The sequence below is a fragment of the Diabrotica undecimpunctata genome, chromosome 6, assembly GCF_040954645.1.
Source record: "Diabrotica undecimpunctata isolate CICGRU chromosome 6, icDiaUnde3, whole genome shotgun sequence".
In the NCBI taxonomy this organism is placed as follows: Eukaryota; Metazoa; Arthropoda; class Insecta; order Coleoptera; family Chrysomelidae; genus Diabrotica; species Diabrotica undecimpunctata.
In genome coordinates, this window is record NC_092808.1 from 148,977,048 (window position 1) to 148,997,065 (window position 20,018).

Below are 20,018 nucleotides of genomic sequence, written 5' to 3' on the forward strand. Positions count from 1 at the left end.
AGGCGACTACCAATGCGGCTTTTGTGCTGGAAGGTCAACTATAGATCAGATATTTACCATCCGACATATATTAGAGAAAAACTGGGAATTCGATGGTGCGATGTGCACCAAATTTTCATAGATTTCCAGCAAGCATATGATTCCATAAAAAGAAGCAAATTGTGGATAGCAATGTTAGAAATGGGAATACCAAGAAAATTAGTTGAATTATTGAAAATGTGCTTGACAGATTTATATGCGCAAGTAAAGATAGGAAGCAGAACATCGGTGCCATTTGGTATAAATTCAGGACTTAGGCAGGGGGACACCTTGTCACCGTTGCTGTTCAATTTTGCTTAAGAATATGCAATAAGTAAAATATCGTCTGAGCTGACAGGAGGATTTGCTGATCAAGGATCAAAACTGTTGCTGGCCTTTGCTGATGATCTAGATGCAGTCACGCATTCTACAAGAGACGTGAGAGAGATGTTTTCACAGCTCGAGGAGGAAACGGGTAGTCTGGGTCTCCGAATAAATGAAGAAAAGACGAAATACATAGTAGTAACCAAAAATTCAAGACCAAGAGTTAGGCAGAACATCAGTATTAATGATCACAACTTAGAAGTAGTAAAGGAGTTTAAATACCTGGGGGCGGTAATCAAAGCGGACAACCACATAGAAAATGAGGTCTCAGCAAGGATAGGTGCGGGAAATAGAGCATATACTTCATAGCATAGCTTCAATAGAGCATATATTTCAACATGATTAAGACCGAAGCTGCTAAAAAAAAATCTAAATTAACACTGTACAAGTCGATTAGTCGCCCAATTATTACATACGGCAGTAAAACATGGACTCTTAACCAGCGGAAATCAATAAGCTTCTGGTATTTAAAAGAAAGGTTCTCAGAATAATATTTGGCCCTCAAAGAGATGAATTCATAGGGTATTGGAGAAGACGCCACAATGGTGAATTGGTGACTCTGTATGGAACTGAAAACATAGTTAGATGTATCAAGGCAAACCGAATAAGATGGGCAGGTCACGTGGTACGATCAGAATATGACAGTGTAGAAGAGAGTGTTTTTTGAAAGACCAGATAGTAGAAGATCAGAAGTCCGACCGAGAAAAAGATGGAACGGTGATTTTGAAGCCAATTTATCTAGAATTTTGGTACAACAATGGGAAATAGAAGCGCAAGATCGTAGAGGATGGAAGGCGATAGTGGATGCTGCGACGACTCACCCCGAGTTGTAAAGCCAGTGAAGAAGAAGAAGAAGAAAAAGAAGAAGAATTTTACCAAGCAACTTCTCTCTTTTTAGGGTGCCTGTCCATTCCAAACGTTGGCGATCATTCTGGCTATGATGACTTTGTTGGTTGCAATACTGAATAACTGTGTTGAGGTCTTTCTATACCATGCTCTCAGGTTAGCAAGCCAAGATATTCTTTTTACCTTGTAAAATGCATGTGAGTAGCTCATATCTGCCTTGATTTTTCATTATAAGTCCCAAGTACTGCAGTTTTCGGCCCTTCACGATGTTGACCAAATCCGCGGTTGTGTTCATCCTCCGTAGTACTTCTTCATTGATCACTTTTTCTGTCCATGGTATCCTGAGGATCCTTCTGTATAACAATAGCTCAAAAACCTGAAGTTTTGATAGAGTTTCCGCCTTCGGTGTCCACGTTTTTACTCCGTACAGAATCACTGAGTACACGTAACATTTAAGAAGCCTTATTTTTGTTTCTAGGGTGAAGTCATGGCTCTTGAACACAAAGCTCATAGTCAAAAATGCACTTTTTGCCTTTCCGATGTAACATTTAATCTCTTGGGTATTGCCCCACGACTGATTGATTATAGTTCCCAATTAGTTGTACTGTGAGACACGTTCAATTCTCATTTGGTTCACATACAGATTTGCTCCAGTTATGTTTTCCTTGCTGATGATCATTAGCTTGGTTTTGATTGTGTTTATATCCAGTCCATGTGTTCTACTTTTTCCGTTATTTTGTTCATTAAGTTTTGCAGCCCTTCTATGGTATTGGACAAAACTATTGTATCATCTGAATACCGCAGGTTATTTAGTTTATTTAGATATAATGATGTCTAAACTTTGTTATTGTAAATAAGAGTGAAAAAAAATTTTTTTTTGCACCCAATATAAAAATAAAATCGAATTGATAGTTGAATTAAACTCGTCCAAGTGCTTCAGTAAAAATAATTTAGAATCCAAATACTTTTTTAGCAAAAAGTAGGTATTTACTTTTTTCCTGCGAAAAAAGTAATTTCATAAAAAGTGATATTTTGTTACCTGTCATCGAGACGGAATGTCAAACGTTTTTCCTGTTGTTAACAGGAAAAATCGGTTTTTTAATTTTTTATTGCTTATAAAGTTTTGATGTTATCGTAAAGACAGTGGCAGCCTGTTTTAGTAAACCGTTCGAACAAATACAAGAAAATAGAAACATTATAATCTTCCTAAACCGCAACCGACCATCTTCTATAAAGGGATATATATTCCCTAATAACTAATTCGTCGTGGTCGTGTGCACACAAATACAAAAATGTTTCTAACGACCCTCTCTTCCTGGTTTAAGTTAATCCTCTGTGTGAACCGTCACATGGAGGGCATATTTATCATATTTAATAGATCTTAATCGCCGTTGATCCGATATTATAGGGAAAACTCTATGTACGTAGGTGTCATGGCACAAAAAATTGACGTGTTCTGGGCTTTGTACGTCGCTGCTTGGTACAGGGGATGGCAGATGAAACGTATCACTTTTCTGGTTTTGTACAAAGCAAAACAACAGAAATGTATAGGCTGAAAGGGGGATTTAATATTTCATTTTCTATTTTTGATTATATAAAAGCTTATGTTGTGTTGTGTTTCTAGTAAAATTGTGTCTATTTGATATTTTTATTTGTAAAAAAGGACTTATATATTTCGTGCATTTTCACTTTTCTTTCAATTAACTCTGGTCTCATAAAAAATATGTGTTAAATTAAAATATTTTTATTCTTTTGATTTTATATTTCGAGTTTTTTCAAAATTAGTAGGCCAGTACCGATAATTATTGAGTCAAAAAGCAAGTCAAAAAAGAGGGCCAATGATACTTCCCTGTGGAACTCCAGAGAGGACACTTTCTTCTGAAGAAAATATTATATTCCCATTCACATTGACCTTAATTTTTTGAAACCTTTTCGATAAAAAGGTGTGGATCCACTTTAACGCAGTTCCTCTAACACCACTATGATAAAGTTTTTCCAGTGATAATATCTGGTAGACGACATTAGCACTGTTATGCCCCTATAATGGACTTCTAGTGTCCATACGCGGCGGATTAGTTTATGGATATGCTTCCATAGCACATGTCCACCATTCTTTATCAGTTCCTCGGTTATTCCATCTATCTTCTTTTTCTTCAGATGCAAATCCACTAATGGATGTTAGCGATCACATTTTCCATTAATTCTCTGTTTCTTGCAATATGTATCAGAGATTGTATGTCGTTAATCTCTGTCCATTGCCTTATGTTTCGGAGCCAGGACATTTTCTTGCGTCCCATTCCTCTCTTGCCTTCAATTTTACCCTCGATTATAAGTTGGAGGAACTGGTATTTTTCATTTCGCATGATGTGACCTAGATACGCCGTTTTCCTTTTCTTGATGGTTTCGAAAAGTTGGCGTTCTTGGTTTATTCTTTTAAGGACATCTATATTTGTGATTTTCGCTGTCCATGGTATTTTTAGGATACGGCGATAGAGCCACATTTTGAAAGCTTCTAATTTGTTTATATCCCTCGTTTTGAGTCTACAGCCCTCTACGCCATATAACAGCACTGACCACACGTAGCACTTAGTAAACCTTAGTTGGTAGTAAACTCTCAGTTGAAGATCGAATTCTGAACAAGTCAGTACCTTCTTGAATTTTACGCTTGTCGAGCTTGCGCAATGCGACATTTTACTTCCCTGTCCGATGCCCAGTCTTCAAAAAGCCACGATCCCAGGTATTTAAATTTACTCACTCTTTCAATGGACTTAGTATTCAGTGTTATGGTGGAGTTTTCAAGTGCATCCAAGTTTCTGGAGATGATCATAAATTTGGTTTTTTCGTTATTAATCTCTAATCCCATTCGCTTACTGTATTCTCCGATTATAGTGACAAGTTGTTGAAGATCGACTATGTTGTCACGAATTAAGACACCATCATCAGCATATCGTATGTTGTTGATCAATACTCCATTCACTTTGATTCCCATCTTTGCATCCTCCAAAGACTCTTGAAATATGGCTTCCGAATAAATGGTTAAATAAAAGAGGGGAAAGCACACATCCCTGTCGAACGCCCCTTCTTATATGTATGGGTTTGGATATAGAATTGTCTATTTTTAACTGTGCCGTTTGATGCCAGTACAAGTTTTCAATGCATCTTATGTATTTTTGGTCTATATCAACTTTCTTGAGGATCTGCATTAACTTGTGGTGTTGGACACGATCAAACGCTTTTTGGTAATCTAAAAAGCATAGGAACATAGCATAGGAGCATTCCATCTATGCCAGGCGACAAATCAAAGGATGCTACTATAATTAACAACAAAATAAGATAATAAAGTTAATATCTTCTCAGACATCTACAATATTTTGAGAACATTTTAGGATCTTTTTTAAATTCTATTCGTAGGTGCCTATATATTGCTCTTTTAAAAAAACTTTTACCTAAATGGCCTTATCAAAAATATTTAAATTTTAGCTTATCAAAATATATTCCAGAGAGAAGTGAGAAATGGATGAGGAGGGTCTGGGCCTCACAACCTGTTACAATTTTGAAAATAGTTGTTTCTAGCCGTTTTCCTTGCCGTTTTCTTTGCCGTTTTGGTCGGGAGCATATCTTCAGGTCAAAACTGACAATATAACCAACAAACAGAAAACTGACCGTACCCACTGCTTCTTCTTGTGTACCTAGGTGCGCATTATATAACAAATGCGTTATAAATTTATTTTTTTAAGTGTAGCCAAAGTGTTCAATAAATACATAAATAAATGAGCGATGAATGAGTGCGATATACAAGAAAAAATTTAAACCGGGAATCCCAAAGTCGCGGCGTGGAATGTGTCAAACCAATTAAAATCTGATGAATAAAGTTGAACGTCGATCGTGGAACCTTCCAGGATGGCGGAAATTGAAAATTGAAAAAACTATTCCTTTTTATCACTTTTTTATTTCTCAAATCCGACTAGGCGTGAAAATTACCTCATGCAGGAAATTTATTAGGACCTACGGCGCAATCAGTAAATGGAATCAACATTTATAGAAATGAAAAGCGCTTCTATATTCATATGCAGAATCAATAATTTTCAATGTGGTGAATAATAAAGCCTATAGGCGTCGAGAAGAGGGTAGGTTTAGAGGTGGAAACGTCCGGTAATTATAAGACATTAGGAAATATTAAACGGAAAATATGAGTAAGAGTACAGGACATTAAAACCAGACCAATATTTTGCTTTCGGATGAGATAAACCAAAGAATAACGCTTAAAATGAAAGTTGTGGACTGATCAAAGACAATAAAATCTTCTTTTTTTTTAGAAAACAATGATCATGATTATAAATAAACTGTAGCTACTAAAAAGGAACTAAAATAAAAACTTGAAAGAACTTTTCTTCTTTTTCTTCTGCCTTCTTATTTTTTTTTCTTCTGTAAATTCCAACCAACATTTCCGACTGTTAAACTATTGTTAATATGTTAGGGTGGGTTGTTAGAATATTAACCAGACTAAAACGATATTATCTCATTTTCACAAAGTAGCAATTCGTGTTATTAACTAATAAAATTATAAAACACAATAAAATACCGGAAGAATGGGGAACAAATGAATTAATTCTGCTATTCAAAAATGAGATAAAAAACAGCCAGAAAACTATAGAGGTAGAAACTTAGTTAAATACTCCCCTAAAACTTGGAACTAAAATTTTACAAGACATAATGAATCAGAGGATAAGTTTAGCAGATGAACATGGTTTTCGTAATATCGTGTACAGATGCAATATTTGTCATAAACCAAATTACTGAGAAATCATTAGAGTATAATAGATCAGTATTTCTGTACCTAATTGACTTAAAGAAAGCCTTTGACAGAGTAAGACGCCAAGGTGTAATCTATCGTTTGTGTAATAGAGAAGTTCCCCTAAATATTATAAAAACTATTAAAAACATTTATCAAAACAACAAAATGGAAGTCAGAATAGATGAGCAACTTAAAGAATCTATAGAAATAGGCAACGGTATAAGACAGGGGGACGCATTGAGCTCTATGCTTTACAATTTAGTAATCGCTAAAATTATCAAAAGTGTCAACAAAAGAAGAGGATACAGAATGGGAAACCAAGAAGTAAAAATACTCTATTACGCAAACGACGCAGTATTGAAAGCCCAAGATAAAGATAGAAGATGCAAAGACTGGCTCACAGATTTAACATAAACGTTTAATATGACAATCTCATCTTATAAAACGAAAACAATAATAATCAGCAAAGAACCAACTATATGTAAAATGGAAGTTGATGGCATCAATATTGAACAAGTAGTGGAAAGAAAATACCTTGGAATTACATTGTCCAGCTATGGAGACCTGGACAAAGAACTGAGAGATTAAGTACAAAAAGCAAATAGACTGGCAGGATGCCTTAATAACACTATATGGCGAAACCGACACATTAACACTAAGATGAAGTAGGGAATTTATAAAGCCAGTGTAAGACCAATAATGACATATGCCTCAGAAACAAGACTCTACACAGCCACAACACAAAGGTTACTGGAAACGGCAGAGATAAGAGTACTGAGAAGAATTACAGGAAATACGCTCGGAGTTCGAAAGAGAAATAAAGAGATTAGAAGAAAATGTAACGTAGAGTGTAGAAACGAATGTAAAATATATAGAAAAAAAGAATAGAATAACCACACAAGCAGAATGGGGGAGACCCTTGTCATAAAAAAACAAGAGATAAGTCAGCAATTGGCCGTCAGTATTGGACTACCGCGCAAAAGATGGAGTGACAACCTTTCATAGAGGTATTAATCCGCCAATGAACAAGCAGAGTTGCTTATAAAAAAGAAAAAAAAAGAAGAAGAATAATTCATAATTAATGATCATCTACAAGATATTAAAACGCTAATAGAAAAGTGCGCTAGAATACAACAAGCCTATCTTTCTTATATTTATGGACTACAAAAAGGGAGTTTGATACTATAGATCATCAATAAATTATTCGAGCACTGGCTGACTGTTGCACTGATTACCAATATATTACCTTGATTAAGAGTATCTACGAGAATGGTACAGCTTGCTTTCCATTTCATAAAGATACCAAGAAGTTCCGTATAGAACAATTCCCCAATTCCGAAAAGAACAAAAAGTCTTCTGGAAACTATCTAAGCGGCTTACGAAGCCGCTTATAGGAAACGAGAGGCGATGATAACATTAAAGAAATGTAGCATTAGCAAAAATATCTGTGTATAAATATGATTTGTTACTTGACGTGTGTAATAAAGAAAAATGTGGAATTTTATTGGTTTTTATGTACTTAAGATAAGAACTCTTTGACTTAATAAGGACCATATGAAAGGACCACTCATGTGGCGGAGTATTAGCAGTAAAATATTTAAAAAAGTGATCCAGATATAGAAACTAAGTAGATTTTTATTATACAGTTTGCTACTGCTGGTTTTATAAATAAATATGGTCCTCTACACTACAAGGAAATCAAATTTAACGCAGTTCCATTGTTTTTGCCTGCCTTTTGCTCCATCTAATATTCTTAACTTTCTCAACCCAATTAATTTTTCTGTCGTTTTTTGCTTTTCCAAAAGAAAGTTTTTTCCGTTAAGATGTAGTCTGTAAAAGAGAATCTATTAACTGATTTAATGCATTGTTTGGGATATTAACTCTTTCTCCAAAGACTAACTGCAATGGAAGAATCCTAAAGATGTCTTCCATGTCAGGTTGAAGAACTCTTTTAAAAATAATGCCATTTATATGATCTTATTGACAGTTAGTGTCTTAACAATACCCAATTTGTCGGTATTTTATATTGTCATAAATATCCTTTATAGTTAGCTTTTCGTTTTTTGATTAACTCGTCCCATTTGATAGCAAAGTGATCTTATGAGTTTATTTAATAGTCTTATTAAATTATGTCTAATATTTGTCCAGATTGTTTCATTTTTTTTTTTGAAAATTCTTTGAATGTAAAGTTAAGCTTTGATAATTGCAGATATGTTACCTTCTTTTTTACATGTTATATCAGAATTATTAGATTTTGACGATCGCCCATTTTTGTGGTGCGGGTCTTCTATGGTGTCACCGAAATAATTTAATACACTAACATCCTTTTTACAAGTTGCTGACATTTTCCATAACAACTTGTTGATCCCCAATAGATCTATATTCCTTCTTTTTATTTTCAGAATTGCATTGTATAGTTTTCCATTCCCAAATAGACTTTTGACATTCGTTTACCTGTCTTTATTTATAGGATTATAGGATTTTTTACGAGGTTTTCGCACGTTTTTGACCTGAGAGGAGTCGTGGTATAAATACGTTTACCTTGTCCTGCCAAATCTTGGCCTTCGCTTTCCATAAATGGTAACGTCTTCCAATTGAAGTGTCAATGCCATGGTGATTTGTTGGTTCATCAGCCTTATAGATATGCTATAAGACTAACAAAAATTACTGAATCGTGGGGGTAGTTGAAGAAATTGAAATTTTATTTAATGTAACCTTAAGATGATAGTAATATTTAATATATACTCAAACTTGAGCATAATGACCATACTTTATTATATGAGAAGTGCGAATTACTTCATAAAGATAATCGAAAGAACGGGATATCTGTGTCGGATTAAAAGAAGAAGATTTACTTATGTAACATTTTTTACGTTTTACACAAAATCTTATTCTTCCTAATTTTGTTAGAGTTTATTACTAGCGATCAAATTTACCGCAGGTGAAATGTTCACATAAATCATAAAGGTCTGCCTTGAAAAGAAAAACGATTTATTCAGTATTTTATTTATACCGAGACGTAGCACTATATCAATGTTTTAGTAAACTCGCCCACCTCTAATATTCAACATAGTACTCTTTGCTGTTACACCGTGATAAAAGCTGACAGGTTCCCCTGCCAATCACCGGGTGTGTGTATTCAATCTCCGGTAACTAGATTTCGCGAGCCCCGTTTCTGGTTCGAAGTAGAATTTATCAAAAGTTAAAGAGGTAAACCAATTGGGACCTGATTTTAAATTCATGAATGGCGATTTGCAAGACACTTACCTTGTTACTTTGTTATTCGGTTATTGTTCTTTTTTCCCTTTTCGCTTTTCTTTTCAATAAAGGCGAAGCAAAGGGTCAATTGAGTTTTAGAGAAAAATGCGAGAATGGACTTTTTGGGTATTGCTGATATTCGCTTGATGTGTTAGTATGCCAAGCGGTCAGCATGAAAGTTACTTTGAATAAATTTTCCAGTTTTGCGACTTAAACTAGAGAAATGTAAGAAAAATAATAGAGTTTTATTATTTTTTCAAGAATGTATGTAAATTTTGAAGTAAGTTTTCTTCTTCTTCTTGATATTTAATACCATTATGAATAGCCGTCCATTATTTATTGTTTTCTTAGGTTTTCAGGATGTAGGCTGTTAGGATTAAATTTTTAGCTGCATCGCAAAGTGTTTCATAACTATTGATTGCTGTCCTGTGGCAACTTTATGTAGCTATGCAATTTTCTACGCTGTACATTCCTTTAACCATTTATCTTTTCTTGTAATATAAATTACTTAATATATATGGTTCTCTGCCCAATATTTAACAATAATAGTCGGTGTAATAGTGGCAGATTTGCTACCCCTGTTTAGTATGTGTGTCGTTTAGTGTAAATTTCTTATTTGGACCCGTCCATATAATGTTTTGTGCTAATCTGAGCATATATTATTCTATCTTATTGTTTCCATCCAGCTTTCTCCATGTACTTCCATTTCATTTGTTAGCTATATACCCACTCCTCTTTCCTTCGCTGGCATTCAGAAAATGTTTAGATATGTTTTTTTTTTTGTTTTCTAAGCTTGTGTAATATCTATTTCTAGTTTCTTCTTATGACTGGCTTCTCATTAGGTTCTTTTTGGGCAAGAATCCACAGTTTATGTAATTAATCTTGGTTAATCACAGAATCCGGAAGATATCCCATACCGACCACCTTATCAATTAGGAGGTTTTATTAAGAATGCAAAAAGGAAAAGAGTTGGTAACCACAATAAAAACAGCAAAAATTGAATACCTCGAATACCTTGAACAAGCTTTAGTTGATTGTATCTAAAAATAAAGTGACAGAAGTATTGCGTCAGTTGCATCAAGTGGACACTTTGGTATTACAAAGACTCTGCAAAAGGTTCGAGAATGGTTCTATTGGGTGAACTGTAAAGATGATGTAAGAAGATGGTGCCGGAAATGTGAACTGTGTGCAACCAGTAATGGCCCAGTTGGTAAAAAGAGGGCACTCATGAAACAGTACAATATTGGTAGTCCTATGGAAAGAGTAGTAATCGAAATTGCAGGTCCATTTACAGAAACTAGTAATGCAAATAAATATATCCTGGTAGCCATGGATTATTTTACGAAATGGACTAAGGCGTACACCATATCAAATCAAGAAGCTGCTACTGATGCAGAGGTACTGCCTGATGTTAGGTCATAAATTTCGTTTGCCCTACGACCTAGGGACTTGCCCGAAAACCTATTAAGTTAGTCAGTGACAGAATGAAAGATCAATATGACTCTCGAAGCAAGAATGAAAGCTTTGAAGTAGGTGATCTTGTTTGGCTTTATAATCCTCAACGTCGTCGAGGCTTGTCTCCTATACTTCAAAAACAATGGGAAGGTCCGTATGATATTAAAAAGGAAATAAATGACGTAATATACCGAATTAAGAAGTTCGTCTTGCACCTTATGCTCGCTCAAATGAAACAGAAGAAGCCCGAACCCTTTAATATGAGATCAAAGATGACCGGCGACCAACCTTTAATGAATTTATGTCAAATTACGCAAATAGAATGAGTGCTAGAGTCGGCGTGACCACAGAAGTTCATCAGGATCTTTTTAGTGTTCCGCATACCGTCTCTTTAGCCCACTGTGTTACCGAAGACCTTGACATGATTAAAGGAATCTCGTTTTGTATTTTATAAGAAGTTCGGTCGTTTGGACGAGTTAAAAAATCAGCAGCGTAAGTTGGAAGAGAACTGAGATTGGAAGATAGTCCTCGATCTTTGCTGTATATGGTAACCAGGAAGTCGTATACAGACAAGGCAAGCTAAGAGGATATATCGCATGCTTCAACTTATTTGAAGAAAATTGTGTGCAATTATAACATCAAGAATTTGAAAATTGTACCGATGTACGAATTACTGTGTATTGCATTAACCCGAAAAGATTGTGTCCTTCAAAGTCAGTATACTGTTATTTCTTTTTGAGGGGTTTATGCGGAGCTGGAGTCCTGTAAATTTCGCCTTTCTCAGAGCTAAGAGAGGAGCAGTGTAAGGAACGAGCCTGTTTCGACGTCCCCATGTAACGGTTGCATCTCGAGACGATGATGTGTGTTCGAGAGTATTCCTGATGTAGAGACCAGGTGAGAGATCGAGGCGTCAATACAAGCGAAAATAGAGGTGGACTATACGAGATTGTTCTAGCACATGATAACTTGTATATATAAGCAGCGCTGATATTAGTTTAGTTTATTTATTTTATTTATTTGATTAAATATTATCGTACTGTAAATTAATAAATAAATATATTTACATAAATTAGAACCGCTGGTTTTATTGATAAAACGCTAGAATAATATGATTTCTAGATTCAACGAGGAATCTTTGTAATAACGAAGATGGTGTTCTATTAACAACAATCTAAATGCCACACTCAAGACCTTGTATAGCCAAAAATAATTTTTTGTGCAGACTACTTGATTCTAAAGAACTTATACGTCAATATTGTTATTTAAAGTTTGTTTGGAACTGAATAGATCTACCTTTATAAGTCATATAATACAAATAACTAATTTCTCTATAGATTTGCTTTTCTACTCATATATTAAGTTTCAGTTAAGTAGGTTAAGTTTTATAAGTAATTAGCTCGTTAAGAATGGTCTAAAAATTCCATCAAATATTTAGATTTATTTTGTATCATCCTATATAATATTTTTTTTTGTAAATTGTAAAGAATTTAAATTATAAATCAAATAGTTTCAGCTCTTTTAGAAAATACTAATATTTTAGACAATAATGAATTTATTTTTTTAGGTAACGTGTATATATGAACAGTAGACTGAGAATTCTAGACCGTGTGTGCTCCCTAACATTCTTTATGAGACAAGAAGTCATAATACTAACTATTATTTGACAATTTTTTAGCCTCTTGGCTTATAATAGTCCTACGATATTAAAATTCGATTAAGTTATTATTAAACCACACTCAGCGTCAAAAATGTAAAAGACCAAAAATAGATCAATCAATCACTAGTATCATTCATTTTGGTATCTATATTCCGCATTAAATAAACATCAAGCCGCACCATAAAAACTTCAAATTAGTGTTTAGGAAGTTTCAAACCCCTGGTATAGAAGTTGAGGCGACAGCTGTCACAAAAAAATCCCCTTACGCTGTTACCCCAAGCACGTGACTGATACAATACAATGAAAGAATTGAATCATACGGACTTATATCTGTAAAAATATATTGTATCCATACATAGTGGCTATTTTTGAATTTTTTGTTCAGACAAATCTATTTGGAAGGCTTTGTTGTAAACTATAAGCCGTGATTATTTGTGGTAAAGCTATTTATCTGAGGATTGGTAAAAAGTGTATTTATATTTGTATTATATAGAAAAAAATAAAAACATTCAAATTGTGTCTCATGTAGATATAAGTATTAGAGTTTGCTAGATATATCAATTACGATAAACTAAGAAAAATACGCACAGACAGAAGCTATTCCTTAATTTAATAACTTGTAATCTTGGCAACTTTCATAACCACCATTACCTGTTTACTAACTACAGTTTCTAGAACTAAATCAACACTTCTTTTTTATATATGTGAACCAATCTGGCAGTTTTCGTTTTTCCTTGTCTTCTTTCCCTCTAAGTATACATATTCGTCAATCATCTAACTTTACACAAATCCTGGTTTACTCTAAAAATAGTACATTTTTCAACTTTCAAATGTTTAAGTTTTGGTTAAGAAAGCACCAATTGAACGATCAATATTCCAATGTTGCAGTTTTGCTTAAGAAGACACCAATTTGGACGATCAATATTGTGCTGCGTGGAGGGCACTCGTAATTGTCCACTGCTATAGTCCTAGTACCTGAGGGTAGCCAGATATGTGAGAGTAGCCAGACACGGCGATCATGCGGCGAGACTGATAGCCAGAGAAACGGCACATATACAGCGGTGCAGAAGGCAAGAGGAAACCACTGCACTATTTTTTCGAAGAGAATTTCTTCCCATAACGATGACAGTTTCGGATGGTTTGAAATATGCTACCCCCTACAAAGGTGTGAGGGACCAGGCTCATGGCAGAAATTGTGCGATTGAATCAAAATTTTAAGTCTTAATTTTAAGTTATTTATTTTAAGTTTAATAAAAGTATTAGTCAATTTAAGAAAATGTGAGCGAATTTTTGCTTTGAATCACTAAACATTTATGTCAGTCGTTACTAGTATTAGAAGTGTTTAAAGTTAAAACAAAGAATCTTATTGAAAAAACAGTATCGTCGTACTTTCGAAAATAAAGTAAAAATTCTTCAAAATTAAAAGAACTTTTAAAGAATGTTTAAATAAGTAAAAATTCTACAAAAATAAAAAAATATTGTAAATAAACGTATTTACAATATGTTCAAATAAGCCTTCATTAGCAGCAGAACAATAACCCAAACTGTCACTAAAGAATTATAAAAGTCTGATGGATCAGAGTTCAAGGCACGATGTTCTCATCGTTATATCTCTCATATAGTTTGGACTTGATATATCCCCACATAAAAAAATCACAAGGTGCAAGAATAGGTGATCTTGCAGGCCAAAAAATATCTCCGTGGCCACTAATCAATTGATTAGGAAAAGTCGCACTGAGATATTCACTGACGATGCGAGAATTATGTGCAGGACAACCATCGTATTGAAACCAGTTGGAATCGAAAGGTATTGGTAAATTACGAAGGGCTGGGACAATTTCATTTTGCAGAAGTTCCAAGTATTTCCGCCCAGTCAACATACCGTCTATAAAAAATGGACCAATGACACGATTCCCTATTATGCCTCCCCAAATATTTACTTTTCGAAGACGCTGGGTACGAGCGACATAAATCTGACGAGGATTTCCTCGAGACCAATACCTAGCATTGATTGAATTGTGACGGCCAGGCAATGAAAACGTACATTCATCGGTGAACAAAACGTTCTCTAAAAAATGTTCATCTTGATGTGACATTTCCATTGCAGTTTGACAAAATTCTAAACGTCTATATTGATCCCCAGAGAATTGTTCGTTGGATTTATAAAGTTTATAGGGACGGTATCGATGTCTTTACAAAATTTCACCTACTCTAAATCTTGGAATTCGATATTGTTCTCCGAGACGAGATGTTGATTGGGTAGGATTTTGCTCAATACTTGCACAAATGAAAGTGTCCCTTAGTTCCAAATCTGGATTTACCTCCCTTCGTCTGCGAACTCCTCTTGGAGCGAACACGGATCCATAAGTAAAAAAATTACGTATAATAGACTGAATTGTTGATCGTGCTGCAGCCGGCCTATTTGGAAACATATTTACAAATTGTTGTCTAATCATATTGTCTGATAATCCATTCACATGCCAGACAAAAATTTGCACTTTTTCCTCCACCGTTAAAATCCTTTTCACGAATTGTTTTTTCAATAAAAATTTTCTGTTTACCGTAAAAAACACTTCTCGATGTGTTATTTGATAACTTGAAGGCTTGATGATTTGGTTAGCTATAAAGCAGGTAGCTGTTCGCGCGCATCCATTAAAATGTCGTCAATTGTTTTGAAAATCATTACCTGTACAGAGGAATTGATATTAACACTGAGAATTTAGTGATGGATTTGACATTAAACAGTCTTCAATGGATTATTTTCCATTCACAACTGAAAACTGTAAAACTGGAATTGAATTTGAAATATTTTGTATTTCTATTTTATAACATTGGAATAAAAATAAATTGTAAATAATGAGTTTTTCGAAAACTTGTTACCTAATATGTATCATATTTTCTATTATTTTTGATTGAGTAAAACAAAAATTTTACCCTTGGCGTGAATTGAACCCCAATCTTCTTGTCAATAGACAACGTCTCTAACTATTACACCAATTTCACATACAATAATTGTTTTCGCACTGAACATACCTACCTTTAGTTTAGTCAAATATTTCAGTTGAGTTATTTTTAGTATTAAATAAACTTAAAGATTTATAATTTAAAATCGCTACTAATTAATGTTTTTTAATATAATACACTCGCGATCATAAAATCCGGGTCACCTTGAAAATCACCGATATTTTATTTTTAACGAGCTTTATCGTAAATAATAACAACACAAAAACAAACTAATGCATGTTTCTGAGAATTGTTGCGGTTTCCTTTGTAACAAAGAATTCCAATAGTGGCAATTTCGCGGTAAAGTGCACACTTCCCAAAATGAACGCTATCTGTAACTCCGCTTGTTTTAAATGTCTCGTTTGTGCTTCGACTTTCTGTTAAAATGCAACGGACAAACGTTTATTATTGTCACCATTAGTGTTTATTAGTGCCATAATTAGTGTTTATTTTTTGACAAAAATGCCTTTGACTGTTGAAACGGCACAAATTGTTGCACTTGTGGAAGACGGTCACACTCAACGGCAAGTCGCAAGAACTGTTGGCGTAAGCCTTTCTACGGTTCAACGAGTGCTTCAACGCTTTCAGGAGGCAAGTTTGCTAACCAGGCGACCTGGCTCTGGACGAAGAACAACGATCACGGCACTAGATGACCGTTTCCTTGTGTTTCAGTCTTTACGAAACCGGACCTCAACAGCGGTTATGCATCAAAATCGTCTAGAGGAAGCACGAAATCGCAATTTTAGTGTTGCAACAGTCAGAAGAAGACTTCGTTCTTCTTGACTATTGTTTCGGGTAATGGCTAGAGGACTGCCACTTCGCCGGGTGCCTCGAGTTGCACGACTAGCTTTTGCTCCACAATACGCGCGTTGGGGAATTAACGATTGTAGCAAAGTGTTATTCTCAGATGAATCCCGTTTCTGACTAACTGGATCCGATGGACGTTTAAGAGTTTGGAGGAGAACCGGTGAACGATTTTCACAAGCTTGCATTGCTCCAAGAATGCCATTTGGTGGAGGCTGGGTCATGGCTTGGGAGGTATATCTTCCGACTTCCACACAGAATTACCCTTCATCGAAAATGGGTCCCTAACTGCACGAAGGTACATTACGGAGATTCCGGAAGCACATGGTATGCCCAACATGGCAGGGCTTGGAGAAAACGCCGTTTTTATGTAGGGCAACGTGCGATCGCACGTTGCCAGGATCAGTATGTAATGCTTGGACGAAGTTGTAATTACGAGGGTAGCCTGACCAGCTAGGTCTCCGGACTTGAATCCCATCGAACATCTCTGGGACGATTTGAAAAAACGTATTCAAACCCATACACCTCCTCCTAACACCGCACAGGAGCTTAAGGATCTGTTAGTGAGTGAGTGGAATAACATACCACAACATGTAATCCGGAGAAAAATTGAGAGTATTCCCCGTCGTCTACAAGAGGTTATTAGAGCAAGGGGAGGCAATACACAATATTGGTCATTGAAATTTCACTGATTTTTTACCACGTTCTGTATTTTCCATATTTTTTTGTAACAATTTGATTTGTTTTCTGTTTTTTGCAATAAAAACAATAAAAAACCATTTTTTTTTCTTTCAAAACAAACATTGATGACAAATAAAAAATACATTAGCCAAAAAAAGGTTATTACTGCACCAGAGGCAAAAATATTGAAGAAACTTGAAGTTTTTAAGATGACCCGGATTTTCTGATCGCGAGTGTATATCTTAATATATTTAATCATTTATTTTAACATCAGAAATTATTAAAATAAAATATTTTCGAGGTCATCCGTATAATTATGACTGAAGTCAAATAGACACGTCTAATAACTAGCCTTACTCGTACTATCTCACAACTTAATCTGTCTTCTATCATTTCCGCTATTTTGCCGGGTGGTAAGACACTCATCACTGTATATTACAACCTAAAATTTGATTAGAGCAAAAGTTAATGTTATTCTCTATTTACCTTTTGTGTATGTAAATTGGTATGTAATACATAGGGAATTCTATAATTTCTATTAAACCCAAAACAAAATCAAATTCATTAAATATCGACAACGGGTAATAGCTACATGATGGACAATTTCAATTTTGACGTTGACTAATTACCAATTTAGGTAATTGGGTCGTTGAGCACTTTTAATTGATATAATAAATTTTAAAAAATAACGAAAACCAATAAAAAACTCTCATATTAAAAGCAGTAATAATTTAAAATTTATTTTATTAAACATTTTAGTGAACTATGTGGCGAAATAGGATAGTTTGTAAAAATAGATCAGTAACGTTTCTTTGATCACTTGGATTGTAGCCCTTCTTTGCATCACGTTTTTTAAAAGCAACATACTAAAAATAAACATTTATTTTAATAGCAAATAAAGATGAATCAGTTTGTGCATGACGTTGTTCACTAACAATGCAGTATTAATCAGCTTGACTAGACTGCTGACCGATTAAGTGAAGATCATGCAAGGAGTAAGGCAAGGCTATGTGCTATCGCCGACTCTTTTCAATATATACTCTGATGAAATCATATAATGGTGTTGGTTACCAATGTTGTGTCTTCTCAGTTAGGTAGTGTACACGATTAGACCCTTACACGTGCTTCAGATTGTTTCTGTTAGTTTTACCAAAGTAATTGAAGTAAATATATTTTACGTGTTATTAATAAGGTAAGTAAAATGTATGATTTCTTGCGGTATACTGTACTGCGCATGTTTTTCTCATAATGATGTTTTTTGTTGTTGTTGTTTACAAACAGCATCATGCATAGCTAGAAAATTGTATCTTTTAAATAAAACATCATGAGTTGGAAATATAAAAGGCCGCTGACTGACAAGGAACTTGTCGATATAATGGATAGGCTTTGGGATAGCGAAGATGGGCTTCATGATGATGATGATGATATTGTTGATTCAGATTTCTTACCTGACAAACAATTTGGTACATATGATGAGTCTGATAATCAGGATTCTGAACCAGTGAACAAAATGGATAAGAATGCTGTAGACACTAATATAGTCAATAGCACTCTAGAGGAGGAGCCTCCAGAAATTCTGGTTTACTACAGGGGCATAGGTATACTCATTTTACAATCAATTTGTCATCAAAAATACTAGATCTTTTTTTATTTTTAGATATTATATGGAGAAAAAAGTTTGAACTTAACCGAACAGCAAACCAGAACAGCAGATTCTTCCAAATCATATCCTACCACTAGAAAGTCCCTATGAATATTTTAATTTATTCTTTACAGATAGCCTTTTAGATAAAATTATGAAGGAGTCAAATTCATATGCTATACAGCAAAATCCTAACCAACCACTGAATATTACACGCAATGACATAAAGTAGTTTATTGGAATTACAATATATATATATGTCCCCCCCCCCCAATGCAAGGGCATATTGGTCAGAAGATTGGCTTTGAGAAAATAAAAAGTGCTGTCAGTAGACAGGTAGAAAAAAATCAGACAATTTTTACATTTCAATAATAACGAGAATGGCTTATCCCGTGACAATCCAAACTACAATAGAGTTTATAAAATTGGACTAATAATTGACCACCTCAATGAAGCATTGTCAAACGAAATTCCATTGGAACAATATCTGTCCGTCGATGAGCAAATTTGTTCTACCAAAGCTAGGCACTACATGAAGCAGTACCTACCAAACATGCCGCATAAATGGGATTTTAGACTTTTTGTTTTATGTAGTAGCTCTGGACATGCATATCGTACAGAATTATATACGGGACAAGAGAATGATCAAAAAACGTAACCTGCTTTTGAACCTGACCTCGAAGGAACTGACGAAGGAATTGTAACTGACGAATTGTGATATTTTGTAAACATTTACACATTTTTTTTTATCTAGATTACAGTGTCTTGAAAACGGAATAAAACAATTTCGAAAGCTTGACAAAAAGTCAAAAGAGTGTTTCTCTATCATCTCGGCCATCCTTCTGACTGCAGCCCTAATAAACTAGTGGTTTTGTTGTGCATATATATATAAAGAAAGAGAGAGAGAGATAGAGGGAGAGAGAAAATGGACATGGAACCATTAAGAACCAAATTGACTAGACCAGCTCAAACTGTTCTAAAACTTATAAAACCAATTGAAGGTACAAATAGAAATATTACTTACGATAATGTAGAACTGTGTAGTGTACTGAAAGTGAACAGTTGACATTGAATCAAAATAAAACTCAAATTCCTCTTGAATTTAAGAAAAATAGAAAACGAGTTTACTCTTCAATTTTTGGACATAATGAAAATATAACTATTTGTTCTCATGTGTCCAAGAGAAATCATGCTAGACCACTATTAAACCTGATATTATTATGGACTATATTGAACATAAAGCAGGTGTAAATGCACTAGATCAACTGTGTGCTAATTATATAGTTTCACGAAGGACACGCCGTTGGCCAATAGCAATGTTTCGCACAATTCTAAACATAGAAGGCATCAATGCTATGATAATACTTAACTGCAATAAAAAAGTCGATTAGGTAGACGATATAGCACGGAGAAATATTTAAAAAAATCTTGGAATGGCTTTAGTGAAACCACAAATTGAGCGCCGTGATGTTAGA